The sequence below is a fragment of the Eurosta solidaginis genome, chromosome 3 (genome assembly GCF_040869045.1).
Source record: "Eurosta solidaginis isolate ZX-2024a chromosome 3, ASM4086904v1, whole genome shotgun sequence".
Classification (NCBI taxonomy): Eukaryota; Metazoa; Arthropoda; class Insecta; order Diptera; family Tephritidae; genus Eurosta; species Eurosta solidaginis.
Window position 1 is genome coordinate 155,486,719 of NC_090321.1, and position 20,032 is coordinate 155,506,750.

The following is a 20,032-nucleotide window of genomic DNA, read 5'->3' on the forward strand; positions in this document are numbered from 1 at the left end:
ATTGAAGTGAATACACGAAGAAAGTGTGAAAAAACTAAACCCATTTTGTATTGGGAAAATTATAAAAAATTAACTAAGCCTAGTGATTAATTTAAATCTAGAAGTAAAAGTTAAAACTATTTGTTGTCCTACAAACATAAACTAACTTAAATAAAGAACAATAACCTAACACTAAAAGTACGTGCTTTTTGCATTGATTGGGGAGTGTGCAGTAGGGTGTGTAAGTACAACTTTTTCGAAGGTTTCAAAATGGAACCTCACACCTTCTTTTGTGAGCATCTCAGATAAGATATATATATGCATGTGTTTGTGCGTCTCTTCTCCGCTGCTCGTATGGACATATGGGTAGACATAATGATTGGTTTAATGATGTGCATACAAATCCCTGCTTAGCATCGGCTTAGAGATGATAGTATCCCTTAGTGTTGTTAATATTCGTCACAATATATATGAGACTTCTTGTCCGTTGTAACAAAGAGATTTGAATTGTCAAAATTAGTTAGGATATTTGATACACGCCACAATGTTGCATTTTCGATTGACTTATCGAGTTTGATAGTGTTGCCACAGATCCATAAGATTTAAAATAGATTTTGAATGAGAAAATAATTAAAACTTAATTAAATAAACAAGGAAAGAAAAATTTAGAGATAGAAATATAAGATTTAAAATAAGGAGATAATTAAATTTAAATAAGCACAAACGAAAGGGAAATTAGAGTTAGAAAGCTAAAATTTCAGAAATTTAGAATAAGGCAAATGATACTTAATAGAACTTAGAAAAGTAAAGTTTAAACAAAATTCAAAATAACACGTACCTAAAATGAATTGGTAACCAAAAGAAAGAAAAAGGCAATAATAAAATTTTTCTTTGGAAAAATATATATATATTTATATAAATATATAGATACATAAATTTTGATTTTGGCGACCTTTTTGTTAACTAATCACTTTTTTTTCTAGCTGGCTTGAGGTCTGAGTTGAAATAAAAACACAAGGGTTTTTTATATATTACCAATATATTTCGATTACACACGGTAATCGTCTTCAGGGTGAGCAATTTTTTACACGTGTGTATCACTTGACGTGGAGTTTATTTCAACTCAGACCTCAAGCCAGCTGGAAAAAAAGTGATATAGATACATATATAAACATAGGTAAAATAAAATACAATAAAATTTCAAAAATAAAATAAACTATAATAAAGTAAAATACAATAAAATAAATAAAGAATATAAATAGTAATTGTAAGAACAAGACAAAATAAAATAAAACGCAATAAAATTTTAAATAAATATACCAAAAACAAAATAACTTATAATAAAATAAAATTCGATAAAATAATAAAGATTATAAATATTAATAATATAAATACAAATGAAATAAACTAAAATGAAATCAAATAGAATACAAATAAAAACCAAATATACCACTAATTGCATTATAACTAAGACGTATAGCTATACTTACCACTGAGCGTATAATTAAAATCTACAGGCCAAAACTTACAATAAAAATTTTAAATTTTGCGGTTGCCAATATTCTCTCCTACGCTAGTAGGGTAAATGATGTAATAATATAATAAAATTAATTTTGTATTATTTTTATTCATAATGACTTGTCAATAAATATCTTGCAATTTAAAAATGGGAACGCTGATATTCTTGTTTATTTAGAAGTCGAAGGTATATACAGGTAAGGGGCCACCGAAAAATTAGGTGCGTCGGTGGCCATGGGTTTTGGGGGCGGGAATAGCACCGGGCGTCGCAACAACACCCGCGGCGCCCCCATGTATGTTCGGTCTTTTTATTTTTTTTTTTTTTTAATTTTCAGCTTGTTTTTTTTTGTTTCAGCGTTGTAACCGGTCGTATCCGGTTCGGATTTTTTTTCTTTTGTTATTTTCGTTGTTTTAAAATTTCTGTTGGTAGTTTTCAGTTGTAGTTTAAATTCAAATTTGAGTCTTATTTTTCGGTTAATTTTTTTATGCGTTTAGATTTCTCATTTGAATTTTTGAATTGATCGTTTAATTTTGAATTAGAAGCGTTTTGAGTCGGTTCTGCGCTTCTGACAGTTTTTTTTTTAAAGGCATGATGTGAACTTTTCCTGTTTATGACGCAGGACAGCAGGTTTGGCAAGAACCCCGCCCAGCCGACATGGCTAGCCACAGAGCAACACTAGATTATGCCGACTGCATTCCTTGCTGCTCCACTAAAGATGCGTTACCATAACAAAATGTTAGAAATAGAATAATTTTAAGAGCACTGCTGCTCTTTACAAATAAAACTAATTTATTTTATACTGTATTAAGCAAGCGAAACGCTTTAAAAAACTTCGTTTATTTCAATATATATGAGACTTCATGTCATGTAACTTCATGTAACAAAGAGATTTGAATTATCAAAATTAGTTAGGATATTTGATACACGCCACAATGTTGTATTTTCGATTGACTTATCGAGTTTGATAGTTATTACGTTCCATTGGTGCGTGAACCAGATACGGTTAGAAATTTAACATACAAATGCAACAACAACGTTGTGATGCTCATATTTATCTGGTTCAATTTCTGATTCGTATAGCAGTTCTGTTCGTTTCATTTTTTGTAATAGATTTTTTGACAGCTAACCACTTTTCAGTTGGTAGCACTCATGGCTCAACTATATGGTTGGCTCATCTTTACAGCAACAACATACCTTTGTTCACATTGCCAAAATCAGCGTGTTGGTTTTAGACGAATGGAATGGAATGAAAACATAAAACTTAGCAGCATTTATTAGTAGTAGGAAAATGTTGTAAATTCGTTGGTTTCATTTTAAGTTTGCCATTTCCTTCTGACAATCCCTACTCCAGTGAAATGAAAAAAATAAAATCAGCTGGTGAGATGAGTCAACCATATAGTTGAGCCATTGTAGCACTGAACTAAATGCGTGTACATTGTGTAAACATACAAGATTTCGCCATATTTAAAAGCAAAAACACTGAAAGAGTAAACAACTTGAAGATGATGTAAGGAAAATAAATAGTTTGCTTACGTACGAAACTATTTAAATGTTAATAATTCTATCACTATCTTAAAATTTTGTGTACGTTTCTTCTTATTTTCAACAAAACAGATGTTTTATATTAGTGCTGCCAGCTCTTATAAAGTTGATCCAGATCGTTCCAATGAGATTTGAGCCAGAGCTAGAGCTCGACAAACCAATGGAACGGCCCTAGTGTTGCCACAGCTCCATTGACAAAAAATGGAGACTTACCCCCAATATATGCACATTGATTTATACCGCGACTGTCCAACCTTACTGCTGTGCGGGATAGTCATATGAAAACCAGCCTTGAGCAAGGCTTCAAACCTAAAGCTGTTGGGTAAAATCCCCAGATTTATTCGGCGCCGAAACCGTATTGTCTCCAATCTAAATGTGACAAGGGATGACGCAAACGCGTTTCAAAATACGTTAAAAATTTAGTTGAGGGGTCGACTGCTAATACGCTACCAAAAATATCGAGAGAGGTGTCAAAAGACGCGTATTGACCTCGCATCAATTAGGGTCGGATTAACAAGTAGCCAGAATAGGCAGTTGCCTGGGGCCCCGATTTTAGGGGGCCCCCGAAAAATTAAAAAGACTTCTAAAATTTTCTTGCAAACATAAAATTCTGGAGAGTGAAAGAAAAATATAATCAGAACTGAAAATAAATTTTACTCATATACATAAATAAAATTTAATTGACCGCATTCAAAAGGCGACGACCGACCAACTAGACAAGGTTCCTAAAAAGGACATTTCCGACTCATTTGGCCAATTGTATGAGCGTGAAAAAAAGTTTATCGAAGTGAAAGGAGAGTATATTGAATAATAAAAAAGTTTATAACTTTTCTTTACTTGGAAAGTTATACTGGTGGAAATCTAGCGAATCAAACTTTAAAGTTTCTTACTGAAGGCTGTGGTTTAGATATTCAACATTGTAGAGGACAATACCTAATATGACAACGCATTAAACATGTCCGGAAAGTATAAAGGTGTGCAATCAGGGATCCTCGTGTTACAATGAAACGTGAACCAGATACGGATAGAGTTTTAACATAGAAATGCAACAACAATGGGAACCATATGGCTCACATTAGTTAGATTCCAATGACGCGTGAACCAGATACGAATAGAAATTTAACATGCAAATGAAACAACAACGTTGTGATACTGATATTTATCTGGTGCAATTTCTGATCCGTATAAAAGTTCTGTTCGTTCCGTTTTCTGTAGTAGATTTTTTAGCAACTAACCACTTTTGAGTTGGTAGCACTCACGACTCAACTATATGGCTGGCTCATCTCTACAGCAACACACCTTTGTTCAGATTGTCAAAATCAGCCTGCTGGTGTTATACGAATGGAATGGCATTAAAACTTAAAACTTAGGAGCTTTTGTGTGTAGTAAGAAAATGTTGTCAATTTGTTGGTAGCACTCATGGCTCAACTGTACGGTTGGATCATCTCTACAGCCACAACATACCTTTGTTCAAATTGTCAAAATCAGCGTGCTGGTGTTAGGCCAATGGAATGGAATGAAAATGTTGTCAATGTGTTGGTTTCATTTAGAGTTTGCCATCTCCTTCTGACAATTCCTATTCCAGTGAAATGAAAAAAATAAAATCAGCTTATGAGATGAGCCAACCATATAGTTGAGCCATGGTAGCACTGAAATAAATATGTGTACATATGTGTATACGTAAAAGATTTGAAAGCAAAAACACGGAAAGAGTAAACACCTTGAAGAAAATGTAAGGAAAATAAATAGTATGTTTACGTGCGAAACTATTTAAATGTTAATAATTCATAATCAGTAACTTCAATTTTTGCGTACGTTTCTTCTTCTTATTTCCAACAAAACAGATGTTTTATATTGGTGTTACCAGCTCCCAGTAAGCTGCAGACATTGGTGCTTTATCGGTAACCTTATAACAGCTGATTCGACTAACCTTAAGCTGCAGACATTGGTGCTTTATGGTAACCTTATCGGTAACCGTATCGGTAACCTTATAACAGCTGATTCGACCAACCTTATGGCAATCAATGCAATCGATTATTGGTGCCGCTAAGGTCGTAACCGTATTGTAGCCAACCAATTGGTTTTTGGTTTACCGTCGTAACGATAAACAGCTGATTACGTTAGGGATACGACTACAGCGATAGGACAAACGGCACCAATGACTTCCGCTTTATGGGAATCAAAGCAATCGGTTATTGGTGCCGCTAAGGTCATAACCGTATGTTATGGTATCGCATCGAAGATGGAAGCAGTAAGGAAGGCGGTCGGCATGATGTGTTGGTGCACAGTGGCTAGTCATTGTCAGCTGGGGCGGGTCCTTGCCAACCTTACTGTTCCTGCGCCATAATCAGAGAAAAGTTCCTATCATGCCTATCAAAAAACTCAGCTGTCAGATTCAAAAAAAAAAAAAACTGACAGAAGCGCAGAGACCGACTCAAAACGCTTATAAATTCAAACTAAAACAACATCCGGCCGAACCGGATGTCACGGACAGACCGTTACAACATTCAAAATTTTAAATTCAAAAAAAAAGAAAAAAAACTAACGCAAAAAAAAAATTTTACCGAAACTAACCGAACCGGAAACGGCCGGTTACTAAACTCTGAAAATAAAAAAAATGCTGAAAATAAATACAAAAGGGTATAAACAAAAAGGGCCGAATATAACTTGAGGCGCCGCGGGTGTTGTTGCGACGCCCGGTGCATGTCCCACCCTCAAAATCCATGGCCACCGTCGCACCTAAAATTCCGGTGGCCCTTACCTGGTAACCCTACGTGCCTTCTAAATAAATGTCGACGCCAGCATTCCCATTTTAATTACAATTTTATTGACAATTCATTTTAATAAAGACTTATTCCGTACTTATGGCTAATATAGGTTATAATACTAACCCTAAACTAAGGCTTATTCAAACGAATATAAGGGAAATCCTAAGCAAAAAAAAATTCAAGATTAGGCTAATCTCATGTTCTTTTCAAGAAGAAATTTTAGTTCCAAAGTTAGCGGAAGGCCATAGATATAATTAAGTATGGGGGCGGAAGTAAAAAAGAAACAATTGCTGTAATTTAGCTTATTTCGTTGTATCCTATTCTATTATAGTTTATTTTATTGTACTTTATCTTATTTTATTTGTTTATTTTTCTTATTTTAGTCTATCTCAATTCATTTTATAGTAGTTTATGCTTTCTCTTGAAGAATTAGTTTAATTTTACTGAGTCTTTTTCTTTTATTTTTATCATTATTATTTATAAACTTTATTATTTTATCATAATTTATTTTATTTTTGGTATATTTAATTTAATTTTATTTTTTTATTTTATTCTATCCGCGAAAAAAATTGTGTCTGAACATATACGACTAATTTATTTAGATTGTAATATCTATTTGTATCGGTGTTTGACAGTTTCAGAAACTGTCTTTAATTTGCCTACTTTTAATATTATGTATTATAAGGTTTGCATGTCTGTGAACATATGCACTTTATGTATGTCATTTCAGGTATGTATGCCTATCCGTATTTTTGCGAACAACGCAAGTGCTATAGATTTTAAGCTTATTAACGTTTCTTACGCTTTTCAGAACCGTTTAAGCGCTCCTTTTATATATAATCTACGTTTAAAGTTCGTATGTATTTACGTAGTAATAGGCTTATCATGCTTCAGCCGCTGACATTAATTCTTTAACTATGTTAACCTTAGTTTAAAACTGAATAATACGAGATTCCAAATTGGGTATTCCGTAATTATTTACGCTTCTATAATGACCCTAGTTCACGCCTCTAAATTTTATGCATGAAAAATCTTAAATAGAGTTCATACCCACCCAGCATCTGGATGACGAATTTACACTCGTATCAATAAGCTTTGTTTACTCCTTGCGACTAAATACCGGTTTTTGTTAAACAATTGAACCAACTTTCCATTGAAAATCCGATTGCCTTCCTATGCTCACACTTCTCGATAAATAAATTCACAAAAAAAAATTATGACTACATAAAAATGTGGTCGAGACCTAAGGAAATGTGTATGCTGTCCCTAGCTACGATGTCCGACAGCATTTATGCCGACACGTAAAAAAAAACCCAGGTTACAGTGTAGGAACACGTTGTTCGGAAGCTCCGATGTGTTGAACCGCTGGTAATAATAGGTTTATAATATAGTATTGCATTACGCACTAAATAGGATGGAAAAATGAATCGTTATCGTGTTCACAAATGATTCCAAAACATTATTCCATATGAGGGATAATCGTTTTTAAATATGATAAAAAAAATGATGGTGGAAGCGAATCAAATGTCATATCGAAAATGATGATAAAGCGAATAAAAAGGGAAAGTAAGTCATATTTTACAAATGATTATTCGAGAATAATCCCGTCCAGGGTACACCCTTCTCCCGACGACACATTGATTTTCAAATGCAAATAATACTTTTCAATTTAAGCGTTTTCAATCAACTTTCAGATACGACTTCCAAAATGCTGACTGGGTATAACTGGCAAGTATTCTCCCCCTTTACAACTCATGTACATACATAATTTTAAGTATATCTTAAATAGTATTATTTTATGAATCTAACATAAGTTTATCAAATTAATGGTAGGTACAAAAAATTGGTTCTCCGTTTCCGGAACGAACTCACCGCCTTCGTGCTGGTCTTAGTGTCACGGCTGGATCTGTTGGTTGTTGTTGCTGCAGTTGATGTTGCTGAGTTCAATTGAATCATTTAGTTGAATAGTCGGCCCCCCTTTTTACTGTTACATACGCCGAAATCCAAAAGTAATGTAACGAAGAGCAAACAAGCTGCCGAAAAAATAGCAGGTGGTTAGCAATGAGGATACAAAATGGAACCACTTTGTTATAGTTGTTGATGAGGTTATAATGGATAATTTTCTAACTGCTGCTGCCGTTGTTGTTGTTATAAAGACGACTGGCGGCAACGAGTTTGAGCTGGTGTCTCTTGCCAACTATTGGTGGGCGTTACAGCGCTGCTCATGGTTTACCAATATATTATCTGTTGTGTAGATTTGTGGTTTGATAGCATGCGCATTCATCGACAAATTTTGAAGTTAACGACGACGAGGTGCTGGCTGCTGTATTCAACAATTTCTTTAATATTTTGCTGCTCGAAATGTGGGTGCGGTGCTACTTCTCGTTGTTATGTTTCGGTGCGTCACACGATTTGGTTAACATGATGATTTGCCCGAGCTGTTGTGGTTATTGCCAAAATGCCAAGTAGCTCTTCGCATACGAAATTGCAACCATTTTTATGCTTTTTTTTTAATTTTTCTCTAAGCACAAATGTGGGGTGTGTATATGAGTAATTACAACCACTGGCTGGCGTCGTGTTTCCAATTCCAAAATTCAACCACATATGCGCCCTGCTCTGCTGCTGCTGGCGCTTAATGACTTTGCGTTCGAAAATGTGTCTTTATGATTGGTTAAAATTATAATCAATTGACAAAAAGCAGTTCGTAAGTAAATTTTTGTTTTTGGCGAAATATTAACGAAAAATTTACTAATTTGTTGAAATTTTAGTTTAGGAATTTCCTCGCTAATAAAATTTACTCCCGATCATAGCGGTTTTTTTTTTCTGTCTGCCTTCGCCAAATTTTTTCCGGAAACTGGTGGCAATTATCGCTAGTGATCGCCAAATTTTTATTTCTTTGTTTCAATACTTTTGTATCGCAACTTTCGCCCCATCACAAGGTGTGTCCGCGCGAACACGCTCCCAGGTGGACCGTAACCGTAGACCGTAGCAGCAGACCGTAACAAACCTGTTTCGCTTTGAAGACCTGAGATGAAGCGAACAGGAAACCGGATCATCTGTGGGAAGCCACTGCCAGAGGCCTCCGATGCCAATCAACGTGGGGCACGACTCACCCCTGAGATAAGAGTCGCAACGTCCTACTACGAAGCTAGCCGGGCAACATAGGTCCATCAAAAAAAAAAAGGTTTAATCAAATCGGGAATTAATTCTGTTTCCTAGTTTAAAGGGCTTTGCGGCAATCAGATATTTGTTATGGAGAACCCGTCAAAACTCCGAAAGATGATTTCTAGTGGTTACCGCTCCCACAGGAATGCAAAAACAAAAAAAAAGGTGTAGACATTTTGATCTGGAGAATTCGTCCAAACTCCGAAAGGCTAGTCCGACCTAAGCGTGGACTGCCAGGGGGGTTCACGGTACTCGGTGAGTACGCTTATGAACATCCTATGAGGTCAGTGCTCGGGGAGAATACTGGGCGAGATGTCCCCGACCGCCAAAACGCCCAGACAAAAAAAAAAGTCCGATTGGTAGGTAGATATAAAAAAAATCTAATTGTAATTTGGCAAAGAAACGTTCTTTCTGGTTCATTGCGGACGAATATCCGAAGCGTGAAAGCGACCTATCAATTTCCCGTTTAGGTCTTCGAGACCATACAGTGCATTGCCTATTTTTCGAAGCACGCAACACTTCAGGTATTTTGGCAGGAATTTGGCGTTAATGCCCTGTTTGAAGTTACTTAAGGCAAAGTTTTTCCGAAAAACTTCCTGACCTACCTTATAGTTGACTTGCCTAGAGCGCTTGTTATAGGTGTTTACTCCCCTATCCTTGGCCTAATATATTATTCAACTTGTCAGCTCTGCTTACTATAGTAACCTGGTCTTCCCGAAGGCTGCCGAGTTTCCCTAAAATGTTGTACGCTGAGGCATGTTGGACCATATTTTGGCCATATTTTATTTATTTATTTATTTATTTATTTATTTATTTATTATTTAAAGTCGACGACAAACTATGGTCGACTGCATAATATAAAAGATATATAAATATACAACTCAAAAGATAAAATTTAAGATATATCGAGCTTTCAACAATGTTACATATATAATGCAAAGTATGAGAACACTGAATCGCCGTATGAAAATCACTTCTCAAAACTGATAAAATCTCGGGTATATGCTTATCCCAATCGGTATGGTCAGGTTTATCTTTCAGGAAAATCCTAATCTTCGAAACAATTTCTCTATTAACGCGCTCGGATGCGTTCGCTTGAGGAGAATATAACCCCGTCCTCACGTGCGTCACCCCGTAATTTGCAAAAAATTGGTTCATTTCCTTCGAGATAAACTGTTTACCATTGTCACTGTGAATAAACTCAGGGACCCCTACAGCCGGAAAAATTTCTGAAGCGAAGTAATTTATAACGTTTACAGTGGTGGCTCTCTGCATGGGCTTTAGCCAAACGTATTTATGAAAAGAAATTGATTTCGCCGCTTAGATCTCGGATACGGTCCTAGGAAATCGCAATATAATCGCTGAAATGGCCTCTCGGATACAAAGGTATTTTCTATAGGCGGTCTCGGCTGCTGATTAGTAGGTTTTACTGATTTGGAGGTATCACAACGCTGGACGTAGTCCCTGACGTCCTTAGCCTGCTGCGGCCAGAAGTACTTCTGCCTAACACGTTCTAAGGTTTTCTGCCACCCGCCATGGTAACTCCGGTTAGCGTCATGTGCTAATCTCACTGTTTCCTCAGTCAACCCTTTCGACAACCATAATCGCCACAGCGAGTCTTCTTCCCCTTCCACCCCCTTACGAAATTTAACTCGTTTGAAAATTACCCCGTCCACCACTCGTAAATCCGGAAGCGATTCCCCGCTTTCGGTGACGGTCCGAATCAAGTCTAAATATTCGTTGCTGCTAAATTCGGGAGATGCTAAATCTATTTCCCCGGGTGTGGTAGTGAAAGTCAACTCATCGGCATCAAACCGCGACAGCGCATCTGGTACTACATTCAGGGTGCCCTTACGATGTTCCATTTTAAAGTCGTATCTTTGCAGTAAGAGCGACCACCTCGCCAACCTCCCGCTCAAGTCCTTTTGTGTCATTAACCACTTAAGACTGGAGTGGTCCGTGATAATACGAAACGGTAATCCCTCCACATAGGGTCGGAAACGCTTTACACTGATTATGGCGGCGAGACATTCCAGCTCGGTTACCGTATAATTGGATGCTCAGCGCCCTCGTCATCGACCTGGAACAACACTCCGCCAACACCTATTTTGGAAGCGTCGCATTGTATTACAAATTCCTTTGAAAAGTCTGGTTGGGCCAAGACAATGGCGGAACTCAAAGCTACTTTTAGCTTTTCGAAGGCCTCTATAGCTTCAGAGGTAAGCTTGAACGGGCCTGATGACTTACGGAGACAATCGGTCAAGGGACCTGCCAAGTCAGCAAAATTGGTAATAAACGCCTTAAGTAGCGTATTTCCTTCTGACAAAATTTACTTTTCTTCACGTTTATTGTCAGCCCTGCGTCTCTCAAACATTTGGCCACTTCCGCTAGCAATTTCAGGTGGTCTTCAAAATTAGTGCTGCATACCATGAGGTCGTCCAGATAGACAAAGACGTTCTCTCGCAAACGCGAAGGGATTGCCTTGTCCATCAGCCTACTCATAGTCTGCGGTCCATTGCACAGACCAAATGGCATTACTTTGAAGTGGTACAGAGGCCTCCCCGGAACTGCGAATGCTGTTTTTTCCTTGGAGGACTCTGTCAATTTGATCTAGAAGAACGCGTCCTTCAGATCAATTCCACTAATAAAATGCGTATCCTTTAGTCTGCTCAATAAGCCGTTGATATGAGGAAGAGGGTATGAGTCCTTCTTAGTCACCGCGTTGAATTTCCTCGAATCTATGCACAGCCTAACTTTACCTGGTTTCCGGACCAGTACTACAGGACTACACCACGGGGAGTTTGATTCTTCTATAACTCCTAATTCGAGTAACCTGTCTAGTTCGCTAAAAGCTTCGGCTTGCCTCGGTGGCGAAAGAGGGAAATGTTTGCTTTTTATGGGAACGGCATCACCGGTGTCGATGTGATGCTCCACTAATTTAGTTTGCTCTAGGCCTAACTTCTCGTACGAAGGAAAGGTCTCGATGACCTTTTGTAACTCTAATTTCCGGTCTGGTGACAATTCATGGAGGTTGAGTTCCTCTTCCCTTTCAAGTCTAATCTCTATGCACTCTACGCTTGGGAATATTTCGTGAGCTAACGCAAATGCACTCCAAAAATCTACCCCGAAGTAGGCTTCTTGGAGCAATGAGGGAACAAGGTAAAAACGAATAACCTTTATGATATTTTTGAAGATGACTGGTAGGGATACTGAGCCTAAAATTGTTTGCTTGTTGCCGCCCGCGGTATATACGAACGCATGTAGGGGCTGATATTCGAAGCCGTTATCAGCTAGGAATTCTAATCCATTTTTCCCTAAGATGGAAACGTTGGCTCCCGAGTCCAATAGCCCTACAAGAAAACTATCTTTAATTTTGGCCTTTACGAGAGGCCTTTCATCCTCTGTAATCGTTAACGTGGTGGCCTGCAGCAGTCTACGCTCCTGTACTCTCCTATGGTATCTCTTCCTACACTTCAAAATATTGTCCGATACCGGGTATTGTTCGAAAATGGTATGTCTTATTTGTTCATACCTATGTTCCCTTTCTTCTAGGTTTGGTGGAAATTGCGTTTGGCAAGCGACATCCCTATGCTGGCGTTGCAGAATTCTGGTCGGTTCGCCCATCGCGGATGAGGACGTTTGACTCTCGGATTCAGAACTATTCGAATTGTCCGTACTGTCAGGGTAGGTTATTATCACATTTGAGGGTTCTTATGCCAGGGTACTATTGCACCTCGGAAGCTCACCACCTCCATGCAGAGATTCACCCTCTGGTTCAGTGCACGGGACGACGCCTCGAGCACTGGCTGGTGTGGGAGCTATGAAGCCGAACGAGGTTCCCCCGCCTTCTCGCTCGGGTACTGGTTTCCCTGCCTGCGATGGTCCCTAGGGCATTTAGGAGTAAATACACCCTTATACCCACATCTAAAACAAAAGGGATTCTTAATGGGTTCCTCATAGTATATATAGGAGTGGCCCATTGCCTGGCAATTCCAGCATTGGATTCCCGAATAGTCCGGTCTCCTGTTGCGTCGATATTCCAGCGCCTCTATCTGTGGATCCATTTCGCCGTCCTCGCCTTCCATCCTTATGTCCGGGGTTGTCACGCGTGCTTCGTTTACATGCCTCCCTGGGTAAGTGGCTCCCAACAGCTTGCTTTCTTTCAGCACTTGTTCACCTCTGCGTGCTACATCGCGTAGATCATGAAGAGTCCTTACATCTGCGTTGAAAAGCATCAGCTTAAGGCTACTGTTGACGTTTCTTTTTATAATGTCAATCAGTAGAAGCTCCGACATGGGTTCTCTTAAGCGCGCGTTCAAGGAGATTATGTCCTTGTGGAACAGGTCATAGCACTCACTTACTTTTTGCTTCCGCAAGGAGATCTCCATCATGATCTCGTGGTCTGTTTTCAAAGTGCCAAATTCTCTTTTCAATGAGTAGCATAAAAAGGCATAAGTCGCGTTTGGGTTTTTTTTCGTGAAAAGCCAGTACCATTCTTCGGCCCGCCCGGAAAGAAACAGGTGGAAACTAGTCATGATTTGTTCGTCCGTGCATTGTGTGCGCTCACACAAGGTGTTCAGCTTAAAAAGGAAATCGGCTACGCTCCCAGTGCCGTCGAACGAGATTTTCCACTCCTGCGGCTTCACTACTATGCTGCTCGGAGCAGGGTATATTGGCGGTATTACTGTTGGAAGTGGGTTACGGTCCATCCTATTTGCGTTCCGGTTCTGATTCGCTGATTGCTGCGCAGATTCGAGGGCGGCGTTGAGCTGGTCCATATTGTTTCTGATTGACCCCATCTCTCTCCGCATTTCCTCCTGCGAAGCCTGGAACAGTTGGTGTAGCACGTCCACCCACGAGCCTCCACGAGTAGCTTCGTTCTGGATCCCTGGAGTATTCGTCCGGTCACTTGCAGCTTCTCTTATATTTCCCATTCCATAATTAGGTGGTAAAGCACCAGCTCCATCTGGAGCGTAGGTCGACACATTGGTCACTAGTCCCGAGATATCATGCGCGTTTGATAGGGGCGCATTTGGATTACTGGTGCTTCCAGGTCTGTCCAGTTTGTCGCGAGGGTCATTCAGGTCCGAGCCCATATTCGTTCCCCCGGGATCTCCATATGGTCCACCTACTCGGGTGTGCACCACCAAGGGACGCCTGGCCTTGGGGAAAGCCCACCTATTATTACCGACCCGGTTCTGGCTCCCCCGAAAGCTTCCCGCACTCCCAAACGGAGTATTTCGGCCTGGTTGGCCGTACGACTGCTCGCGCGACATAGTCCGGTGAAAAAAAAATAAACAAAAAGTAACTAGTTTTGTCGTAGTTTTGGAGAGAAAAAAAACTTTTGCTGCTTAAGGCAGTTAGGGATTGGAGGGAGGAAAAAAAAAGTTAAAGTCCACCCCCTTCACCTAGTATACCTAGCGATGATTGATAGGAAAAAAAATTTTATATATATATATATATCTACAGGTGCGCGAGGAAATACAAAAAAACTCGCAAATAATAATTACTTAATAGATAGCCGTACAAAAAAAATCAAGCTGCAAAAAAAAATGATTAGTTATATATATATGTTTTATGTAATCAATGGGAATGCTGGCATCCCCTTCCCGAAGGCACTCGGGCTACAGGCAAAAAAAAATTTTTTGCTCAAAAAAACACAACACAAATCCATTCATACTTGTCCCTAGTGCTCCCAACCGTGATGCGAGGGGGTCTTAAGGCCCCCCTCCGAGACTGGTTGGGGCCACTAGGGTCACTCCAGGCACACACGGGTTGGTCTCAACACGCCCAGCCGCAACGCAGGGGCAGTCTCCAGGGGCTTGCCCCTGGGACTGGTTGGGGGTGCTCAGGCCTCCCGTCCATTCTCTGGACACCCCTCCTGCCTCCACCGCAATGGGTGGAGCGGTTTCGGAGCCGGTCCCCCAGTCTGGTGGGACAGGAAGGAGTGCCACTTTGAATCGCAGCTCAACCCGTCACAGTCTGGGTGGTATTCTACTTTACCACCAATTAGACAAAAAAAAACCCAAGTTAGCGGACAAAATTATTCCTAGCCGGCTAACGGACAACAACCGGCAACATAAAAACCCCAAATCTACAAAAAAACTAAGTGCGTTCAGCACTGCCTCATCGGGTGAAATAAAAAAAATCCGGAGGACTTGACGTGTAGTCCGTGGCTCCCTCGGCCACTGCCCCCGATGACCAGCCCGGACAACCTGGTCCGTCCAACCATCCCACCGCAACGTAGGTGGCAGCTCCTGTGGCTGCTCACTCGACTGGTGGGATGGTCAACTTCACAGGTTGACCCGACTGACCCTCGCGGCCAGCGCCTCAGGCGCCACGTTGGGCGCCATCTGTTATGGTATCGCATTGATGATGAAAGCAGTAAGGAAGGCGGTCGGCATGATGTGTTGGTGCACAGTGGCTAGTCATTGTCGGCTGGGGCGAGTCCTTGCCAACCTTACTGTTCCTGCGCCATAATCAGAGAAAATTTCCTATCATGCCTATCAAAAAACTCAGCTGTCAGATTCAAAAAAAAAACTGACAGAAGCACAGAGACCGACTCAAAACGCTTATAAATTCAAACTAAAACAACATCCGGCCGAACCGGATGTCACGGACAGACCGTTACAACATTCAAAATTTTAATTTCAAAAAAAAAAGAAAAAAAACTAACGCAAAAAAAATTTTTACCGAAACTAACCGAACCGGAAACGACCGGTTACTAAACTCTGAAAATCAAAAAAAATGCTGAAAATAAATACAAAAGGGTATAAACAAAAAGGGCCGAATATAACTTGTGGCGCCGCGGGTGTTGTTGCGACGCCCGGTGCATGTCCCACCCTCAAAATCCATGGCCACCGTCGCACCTAAAATTCCGGTGGCCCCTTACCTGGTAACCCTACGTGCCTTCTAAATAAATGGCGACGCCAGCATTCCCATTTTAATTACAATTTTATTGACAATTCATTTTAATAAAGACTTATTCCGTACTTATGGCTAATATAGGTTATAATACTAACCCTAAACTAAGGCTTATTCAAACGAATATAAGGGAAACCCTAAGCAAAAAAAATTCAAGATTAGGCTAATCTCATGTTCTTTTCAAGAAGAAATTTTAGTTCCAAAGTTAGCGGAAGGCCATAGATATAATTAAGTATGGGGGCGGAAGTAAAAAAGAAACAATTGCTGTAATTTAGTTTATTTCGTTGTATCCTATTCTATTATAGTTTATTTTATTGTACTTTATTTTATTTTATTTGTTTGTTTTTCTTTTTTTAGTCTATCTCAACTCGTTTTATTGTAGTTTATGCTTTCTCTTGAAGAATTAGTTTAATTTTACTGAGTCTTTTTCTTTTATTTTTATCATTATTATTTATAAACTTTATTATTTTATCATAATTTATTTTATTTTTGGTATATTTAATTTAATTTTATTGAGCTGTATTTTATTCTATCCGCGAAAAAAAATTGTGTCTGAACATATACGACTATTTTATTTAGATTGTAATATCTATTTGTATCGGTGTTTGACAGTTTCAGAAACTGTCTTTAATTTGCCTACTTTTAATATTATGTATTATAAGGTTTGCATGTCTGTGAACATATGCACTTTATGTATGTCATTTCAGGTATGTATGCCTATCCGTATTTTTGCGAACAACGCAAGTGCTATAGATTTTAAGCTTATTAACGTTTCTTACGCTTTTCAGAACCGTTTAAGCGCTCCTTTTATATATAATCTACGTTTAAAGTTCGTATGTATTTACGTAGTAATAGGCTTATCATGCTTCAGCCGCTGACATTAATTCTTTAACTATGTTAACCTTAGTTTAAAACTGAATAATCCGAGATTCCAAATTGGGTATTCCGTAATTATTTACGCTTCTATAATGACCCTAGTTCACGCCTCTAAATTTTATGCATGAAAAATCTTAAATGGAGTTCATACCCACCCAGCATCTGGATGATGAATTTACCTCCGTATCAATAAGCTTTGATTACTCCTTGCGACTAAATACCGATTTTTGTTAAACAATTGAACCAACTTTCCATTGAAAATCCGATTGCCTTCCTATGCTCACACTTCTCGATAAATAAATTCACAAAAAAAAATTATGACTACATAAAAATGTGGTCGAGACCTAAGGAAGTGTGTATGCTGTCCCTAGACTACGATGTCCGACAGCATTTATGCCGACACGTAAAAAAAAAAACCCAGGTTACAGTGTTAGAACCCGTTGTTCGGAAGCTCCGATGTGTTGAACCGCTGGTAATAATAGGTTTATAATATAGTATTGCATTACGCACTAAATAGGATGGAAAAATGAATCGTAATCGTGTTCACAAATGATTCCAAAACATTATTCCATATAAGGGATAATCGTTTTAAATATGATAAAAAAAATGATGGTGGAAGCGAATCAAATGTCATATCGAAAATGATTATAAAGCCCATAAAAAGGGAAAGAAAATATGACTTACAAATGATTATTCGAGAATAATCCCGTCCAGAGTACACCCTTCTCCCGACGACACATTGATTTTCAATTACAAATAATACTTTTAAATTTGAGCGTTTTCAATCAACTTTCAGATACGACTGGGTATAATTGGCAAGTATTCTCCCCCTTTACAGCTCATGTACATACATAATTTTAAGTATATCTTAAATAGTATTATTTTATGAATCTAACATAAGTTTATCAAATTAATGGTAGGTACAAAAAATTGGTTCTCCGTTTCCGGAACGAACTTACCGCCTTCGTGCTGGTCTTAGTGTCACGGCTGGATCTGTTGGTTGTTGTTGCTGCAGTTGATGTTGCTGAGTTCAATTGAATCATTTAGTTGAATAGTCGGGCCCACTTTTTGTTGGCAACTCATGTATTTGATATTGACTTTTGAAGATACATGGCAAGCATACATGTGAAGCTATGTTAGTTAACACAGATAATATTCAAGAATGTTCTACATTGCATGACAAAAGCAAATTGCAATATTCATTATAGCAATGTTAAGTTTATATGCTATGTAAAACTTAACATTGAAAGATTGATTCAGTTTTGTAACGCCGGTGTGACAAGTTTTCTGAAAGAATTAAATAAGAAAAGATAAAAGAAATTTAAGTGGAATCAATAAATTTTGATAAATAGCTAATGTGTTGTGATTTTTATTGTCTCTGTACGATGGTGTACAAAGTGTTCCTTAAAGTTTGATTATTATAAACGAAAATCTTGGTTGCTGTTGTTGTCTTTGTTGCATAGGAGTTGCTGGCTGTGGTGGTCTGGTTGCTGTGGAGGATTGTTCTGTTTGGATTGCGGTGTCCTGGTTTGGTGTTATATAATATAAATTTAATAGGTTATGGGCCCAGTCCATGCCTAGGAACTGCAGATAAGTATCAATACAATTTATAAATAGAAATGGAGAAAGGTAAGCGCAATATTAAACCATTTGATGGGAAAAATATTCCATATGGAAATTTCGTGTTAGAGCACTTTTAAGTGAAAGTGACGCGCTTCAAGTTGTTGATCAAGATGGTGAAAAAACGGATGAGTGGGAGAAACTAAATAGATGCGCTAAAAGTTTGATTATAAAGTATCTAAGTGATTCCTTTCTTGGTTTTGCTAAAAGCGAAAGCAGTGCTAGAGAAATTTTCAAAAATCTGGATGCAATATATGAAAGGAAAAGCTTAGCTTCACAGCTCTCTATACGCAAACAATTATTATCATTAAAACTAAAGGGTGAAACAACATTGCTAAATCATTTTAATACACTTGATGATTTAGTAACAGAATTGCTGGCATCCGGAGCTCAAGTGGATGAAATGGATAAAATATCCCATTTGCTTTTAACCCTACCTTCCCCATATGATGGGATTATTACAGCGATTGAAACTTTGTCTGAAAGCAATTTGACTTTAGCCTTCGTGAAGAACAGATTATTAGATCAGGAAATTAAATTAAAGCAATCTTGTAAGGACACTAGTCTTAAAGTTTTGCAAGCGACTAGAAACGAAAATAAACACGCAATAACAAAACACAGAAATCAAAATTTTCAAAAGAACAAATACAAGTTTAATAAAACTAAATTTAATAGTAAACTAAAATGTTTTCATTGCGGCAAAGCAGGACATTTAAAAAGGAATTGCTTTATATATAAAAAAGAAAAAGGTGGAGAAGATAGTCAGGCAAGCCACAAACAAGTGCAAATGGTGTCTATTCAACCAGAGTCAGGCCAGTCAGGCCAGGCAGGCCAGTCAGGCCAGTCAGGCTTTGCATTTATGCTAAAACGTGTGTGTTATGCAAATGACAATATTTCTTTTCTCTTGGACTCCGGAGCGTCAGATCATATAATTAATGACGAAAATCTTTTTACCATTTTTACGTATTTGGATTCACCTATCAAAATCTCTGTGGCAAAATGTGGTGAATTTATATATGCATCAAAGAAAGGAGAAATTGAGCTATGTAGTAGTACTCAAGCTAAAATTTGTTTAAAGGAGGTATTGTTCTGCCCTGAGGTTCCTCACAATCTAACATCTGTTAAAAAGATGCAGGATGCTGGTTTGACAGTTATGTTTCATCCAGGAGGTGTAATGATCAATAAAGGTCATACAACTATTATGGAGGGTAAATATAGTAACAATGTTCCTATTGTTAATTTTAATTTACCAAATAGGGCATACGTATCGACTGCAAATAAAAATAATTATAGTTTGTGGCATGAGAGGTTAGGTCATATGAGTAAAGGAAAATTTGTAGAAATGAAATCAAAGAAAATGGTTGATAACATTGAGGTAATTGAAAATATACAACCTAATGATGATTTATGTGAGGTATGTATAAAAGGAAGACAGGCTAGGCTAAGTTTTGAAAAATACAATAATAAAGACCACATAAATAGACCGTTGTTCGTAGTTCATTCGGATGTATGTGGACCGATATCACCTTCAACTATGAATAAAAGAAATTACTATGTAATTTTTGTTGACGAATATACCCATTACTGTGTTACATATTTACTAATTTATAAGTCTGATGTTTTTGCTATATTTAAAGAC

The 20,032-nt window shown here is 38.2% G+C and overlaps 1 protein-coding gene across 1 annotated transcript in view; it reads left to right on the forward strand.

The window, feature by feature from the left end:
* Positions 1-20,032, forward strand: part of LOC137244413 (succinate--CoA ligase [ADP/GDP-forming] subunit alpha, mitochondrial-like) — a 127,557-nt gene that overhangs the window by 29,121 nt on the left and 78,404 nt on the right. The gene's annotated exons all lie outside the window — the stretch shown is intronic.